The 6,568-nt window shown below is 40.7% G+C and overlaps 1 long non-coding RNA gene across 1 annotated transcript in view; it reads left to right on the forward strand.

Moving 5' to 3' along the window:
* The window catches only part of LOC107707666 (uncharacterized), a 27,465-nt gene extending 25,743 nt beyond the window's left edge, over positions 1-1,722 (forward strand). Inside the window, exon 4 of the long non-coding RNA XR_001636285.1 lies at positions 1,553-1,722. This is a non-coding gene — a long non-coding RNA (uncharacterized LOC107707666). The remainder of the gene's footprint in view (positions 1-1,552) is intronic.
* Positions 1,723-6,568: the final 4,846 nt, after the last annotated feature.

Raw genomic sequence — 6,568 nt, forward strand, 5'->3', positions numbered from 1 at the left:
TGTCATGTGACCATATATTTTGAAACCACCCATAATTTCTGCCAGACTGTGAAAAGAAGAAACACACGAGAGGAGTGGAAGGCACCCAGTTACTTTAAAAACTGTTTTTGGCTTCTCAAAGTAAAATTTTAGCATAACATATGTAATGGCTGTTACATCAAAGTAAATTTATCCAGGTCTAAAAATATTTATGATGCATATAAGTGATTTAGCAATGTATAAAACCATGTAAATCATTTAGCTAAATATTAGCTTGAATTAGTAAGCAAACTAGTTTTTTTGCAAAATGGCAGCTATGGGGCAAAGTGAGCCAGCATTTTATCTTACCCTACCATAAGGCACTGAAGTTAAGTTAAATCTCTGAAGTATAAACTGGTAGTTTAATGTGATAGTACACAACTGATTTAGTTTATTATATATACATATTATTATTTGTAGTTTATTTGATAGGGACAGTGTACAAGTGCACCAAATCCATATCTGATAAGAACCAGAAGATGCTTTTCATCACATTATAATCAGATATATCTTTCCACCTGCAGTCCCTAATGGCCTGTTCGACATTGCAAAAAAGCTACCATGCCAAGAATCTTTTGACTAGATTGTTCATTAGTTTCAGTGACATTTATTCCTTCATTCTAATTCAGTTTTTATTTTTATTTTACTCAACAAACTCTCTGTTTAGTCTGTTTTTGGGAAGATTACAACTTTGGTGTTAAACATATTGTTTCAGAAATGCAAACAATTAAAGATTGACATTTTCATTTGGTTGGTTTTATGTGTTTTATGTTGGTTTTAAGAAAAGAAATAAGACTGTTTGAAAAAGGTTTGAAAAAGTTTGAAAAAAATTTGAAAAATTTGTTAGTTTTTAAAAGAGGTAAATGATCTTTCAAATTTAGCATGGGTTTGAACCAGATTCAGTCAGATGGTCAGTTTACAACCAGATGGTTCATCTTACCCACTGACTCGGGTCAACTTACCCCCACCCTGGGGCAAACTGAGCCACAGGAACACTTTTTTATAAGAAGCCATATTTTTAGAACCCTTTGAATGATAGGAAAGTTACTTTAGATACTTTGATTGTACTTCTGCGTCATTTTCCCTTATCTTGAGGACCACGAGGACCACATGTGGCTCATCTTACCCCACTCTCCCCTACTCCTTTGACCATGAGTGTAGATAGACACGTACATGCCACTTTCTTTTCAAATGGTTAGATCCCTCGCATATGTACTGTTGTCCATGCAATCACAATGAAAATTCTGAAAATAGTGTTACGGTATATAGACAGCGGACTAAGCACATATACTGTACATCCGGCTTTATGTTCTAAGAACGTTTTGCTAAAGGTCACAATGAGTCATAAATTACTGAATGTTCTCTAAACTTTCAAAGAGTCCAAGGCTGCGTTTCCCGAAACCTTCTTAACGCTACGTCGTTCGTAAGTTATACCTTAAGTTGTACCTTAAGTTGTACCTTTACGTTAATACGTGTTTCCCGAAACGTTCTTAGTTAAGTATACCTTCCGTAAGTCATTCGTTCGTAAGGTTAGTCTGGACCCTTCTTAGCTATACCTTATCGCTGTTCACAGTTCACTCCGCTAGTGGCCACCACTGTGCAAAAAGCTTCTTCACATTTCAGTCGATACGATTGTAATTCTGTGGCAAGAAAAAGTGCAGAACCAAATAAATATTACAATTCTAAAGTTGTAATACACCCAGTGTTCAATTAGTAGCCTGAATTAGTAAGCAAGCTAGTTTTTTCCCCAAATGGCAGCTATGGGGCAAAGTGAGCCAGCATTTTATCTTACCCTACCATAACACACTGAAGTTAAGTTAAATCTCTGAAGTATAAACTGGTAGTTTAATGTGATAGTACACAACTGATTTAGTTTATCATATATACATATTATTATTTGTAGTTTATTTGATAGGGACAGTGTACAAGTGCACCAAATCCATATCTGATAAGAACCAGAAGATGCTTTTCATCACATTATAATCAGATATATCTTTCCACCTGTAGTCCCTAATGGCCTGTTCGACATTGCAGAAAAGCTACCATGCCAAGAATCTTTTGACTAAATTGTTCATTAGTTTCAGTGACATTTATTCCTTCATTCTAATTCAGTTTTTTATTTTAATTTTACTCAACAAACTCTCTGTTTAGTCTGTTTTTGGGAAGATTACAACTTTGGTGTTAAACATATTGTTTCAGAAATGCAAACAATTAAAGATTTTCATTTGGTTGGTTTTATGTTGTTTACATTAGCTTTAAGAAAAGAAATAAGACTGTTTGAAAAAGGAAATTTGATTATTAAATTCGTTTTTAAAAGAGGTAAATTATCTTTCAAATTTAACATGGGTTTGAACCAGATTCAGTCAGATGGTCAGTTTACAACCAGATGGTTCATCCTACCCACTGACTCGGGTCAAATTACCCCCACCCTGGGGCAAACTGAGCCACAGGAACACTTTTTTATAAGAAGCCATATTTTTAGAACCCTTTGTCATAGATACATTCTGATAATTTAAAATGATAGGAAACATCCTGAAGTTACTTTAGATACTTTGATTGTACGTCTGCGTCACTTTCCCTTATCTTGAGGACCACATAAGTAAAAAGTGGCTCATCTTACCCCACTCTCCCCTATACACCATATGGATTACACCAGTATTAACCACAAGAAATGTCTCGGTTACGTATGTAACCCTCGTTCCCTGAAGGAGGGAACAGAGACGTCACGTCGGTAATGACCGACGAATTGGGATCTCGCTTATGTCGAGTTCACACTGCATGATTTTCAAAGTCATCGGATCAACGTTGTTTTCACACTGCACGACTATCTGGGGTAGCATTCAGTTGCTGCTGCGTACACATTGCACGATGGATCGGCGACAGGAGGTTACACACTGCATGACTTTACAATAGGAAGAATCGCCGACAACTCTGTCTGGTCCGCAAACTACATTTCACAACCAAACGCACGCGAGAAGTGATAAGGAAATAATGCAAGATCCCGCTGATATGTGGTCCATAAATTCCTCCCCGAACACACAATAACAAAGATGACTTCCTTGTTAACAACATACTTCTGCTGGGAAAATTTTATATACACAAATCTAAGTACTTGAAAGTGAAACCAACATTTTGTGCATTTTATAATGAGTTTATTTCTTATACAAAAGCCCTCAAAGTGATGAAAAAGAATGCAATAGCCTAAATCTTTCTGTATATTCTAATGGAAAAAAATGTGCTGATACATTTCCTCTAGCGAACGTGTTGGGGGTTGCCCAGCCCATAGCTCTCAAATATCTGTCAGCGAGGTGCCACGAGCCAGGAGGCAACACTCCTGGAGGATGCAACACTTCTAGCAGAGTGTGCTCGCAACCTGAACGGGCAGGCCATATGCCTGATAAGCCAGGGTGATGGCATCCACTATCCAATGGGCCATCCTCTGCTTGGAGATGGCCTTCCCCTTCTGCCGGCCTCCATAACAGACAAAGAGCTGATCTGAGGTCCTGAAGCTTTGTGTCCGGTCTATGTACCATCTTAAGGCTCAACAGGACAAAGCAAAGCTAGGGCTGGGTCTGCCTCCCCCGGAGGCAGCGCTTGCAGGCTCACCACCTGATCCCTGAAGGGAGTAGTGGGAACCTTGGGCACATAGCCGGGCTGGGGCCTCAGGATTACCTGGGAGTCAGCCAGCCCAAACTCTAGGCATGATTCGTCGACCGAAAATGATCTGAGGTCCTGAAGCTTTGTGTCCGGTCTACGTACCATCTTATAAGGCTCAACAGGACAAAGCAAAGCTAGGGCTGGGTCTGCCTCCCCCGGGGGCAGCGCTTGCAGGCTCACCACCTGATCCCTGAAGGGAGTAGTGGGAACCTTGGGCACATAGCCGGGCTGGGGCCTCAGGATTACCTGGGAGTCAGCCAGCCCAAACTCTAGGCATGATTCGTCGACCGAAAATGCGTGCAGGTCCCCTACCCTCTTGTTGTAGGCCAGTGCAAACAGGAACAGAGTTTTTATTGATAGAAACTTCTGCTCAACTGACTGCAAAGGCTCAAATGGGCCCTGCTGTAGTGCTTTGAGCACTAGAGACAGGTCCCAAGAGGGTATAGAGGGGGGCCAGGGAGGATATAACCTTCTGGCCCCCCTAAGGAACCTGATGGCCAGGTCATGCTTCCCTACTGACTTCCCTTCCACAGGGTCATGGTTAGCAGCAATCGCAGCAACATAGACTTTAAGGGTGGAGGGAGACAGCCTTCGCTCCAACCACTGCTGAAAAAAGGACAGCACGACTCTGATCAGGCATCTTCGGGGGTCTTCTCGATGAGAAGAACACCACTCGAAGAACAGGTTCCACTTCAAGGCGTAAGCGTGTCTTGTAGACGGTGCTCTCGCAGAAGTGATGGTGTCAACTACCTCCTGGGGTAGGTCACCTAGAACCTCCAGGGACCAGACATGAAGTTTCCAGAGGTCTGGACGCGGGTGCCACAGAGTGCCCCGTCTTTGAGTCAGTAGATCCTTCCTCAGAGGAATCTGCCAGGGAGGGGCTGTCACGAGGAGCATTAGTTCCGGGAACCAGGTCCGAGTGGGCCAGTAAGGTGCGATAGAGCTACAAATGAAATGCACTCATTTTTCAAATAGCCTACAGTTGGATTATTTAACATATATAAATTTATTTAACATATTTTGTTGTTTGATCCCTTTTTGAAATCACCCGAATGAATGTATACTGACACATATCCAGTTTTCGCCCACCTGTATCATTTAAGCCATAACCAACTGTATTTATGTAAGATAGTCCACACGATTGACATTTTGACAACTGTGTGGATTTGACAATTCAGGCGCAAGGAGAACTGAAAAAAAATGATTCTATTCAAAATTCTGACGGGGCTATAGCCCCCCCTAGCCCCGGTGTAGCACTGTCACTGTATAAAGCACATTCTACATGACCATATTTTAGATTCTTAATCCTACCCCATACCCACACTTAACAAACTATCTTACTAGCTATTAATAAGCAGCAGATTAGGAGTTTATTGAGACAAAGTCATAGTTAGAATTGGACCTTAAAGGGTCATGAACTGCTTTTGTTTTCTATTTTGTACTGTTCTCTGAGGTCCACTTATTATGTTATCAAGATTTTTACATCATCTATTTTCTGTCCTGTTTTTAACCCCCCTCATCAGAACGCTCCGTTTGAATAGGCGTGGCGGATTGTAGACTCGGAAGTAAATACCCACTGCTATGATTGACTAACAATTGTGCATGTTTGACAGCTTACATTCCTCACAGATGGACACTGCTGTTTTAGGTTAAAAAAGCAAAAATACTTAGTACATATCAAACGATCTGTAATTACAGACAAAGCAATAGGGACCACGTATTGAAAACAGTTACTCAAACTTGTGTTGCGACATTACTGTCAGATCCAATGTAGTCGGCACAGCATCGTCTTTCAGTTTTAAACTTTCTTAAAATCCTGCGTCGAATTGTTTGCAAACGAATCTGCGATAAAATGAGTGAACAAAGGACCAAGTTCATCAAATAAAGTTTATCATTTGGTTTCTGTGTAGAACTGCATTTGCCGCTCTTATCATTTACCTACTACATTCGAGAAACGGTGGACAGGGCTAAACAGGCAGTGATGTCGAATCGGTGGGCGGGGTTGAACAGGCAGTGATGTAGAAGCAGTCGTTGGAGGCGGTGTTTAGCCACATTATTACATCATAGAGTAGAACATTCCACAAGCTGTCGTTTTGGCAGACTGCCTTTAAAATAAGCTGTTTCTAGACTAATGACAAACGTTTGAGTTCTGAAATGTTTTTATAGCACAATGACCTCTTATATATCAAAAGATCAAGGGAATTTTAATTTCTCAGTTCATTACCCTTTTAAATAAAGTGTAACCAATAAATTTAACAGGAATGTTAGCAAAACATTTTTGGAACATATTTTTGTGACTCCTGTTATTGTACAGAGAACAGAGCAGCTCAGACATTTTTCAAAACTTATTTTCTGTTCCACTGAAGAACAATAGTCGTATGGGTTTGCACTGACATTAGGGCAGAGTAAATGATGAGAGAATTTTGTTCAGAAATGATCTGACAGTCCAGTGCCGCCAGTGCTGATCTGCACTCAATTACCATCCCAACAAGACATGACAGCTCTATTGTCCGTCTCTGTTGTCTCTTGAGTCTCCTAAAACACCAGACCGGAACATACAGTATCTCAGACACAATACGTGTTTTTGATCCATATGCAGTAAATCTCTTTGTGGTCTAAGAACAGACTTCCAGAGAGAATTAAAGACAAGGCCATCATTTACCACACAGTCTCTGTGCAGCCATTTTCAAACCGTGAGTCACATTAGATGCAGCGAATGGTCAGATCAGCATCTGTGCTCAATAAAATAAGAGTGTGGGAGTTTGAGGAGGAGACAGCTGTGGTCCTCCAAACGGGAGCTGTGATAATCATTTAAATGGAAATTTCAACGAATTCGCTTTGAATTAGCTTAAACGGGATGCCGTGATAATTCCAGCTGTTCTTGTTACACAGT

Source organism: Sinocyclocheilus rhinocerous, unplaced genomic scaffold (genome assembly GCF_001515625.1).
Source record: "Sinocyclocheilus rhinocerous isolate Xijiao unplaced genomic scaffold, SAMN03320098_v1.1 scaffold955, whole genome shotgun sequence".
NCBI classification, from domain to species: domain Eukaryota; kingdom Metazoa; phylum Chordata; class Actinopteri; order Cypriniformes; family Cyprinidae; genus Sinocyclocheilus; species Sinocyclocheilus rhinocerous.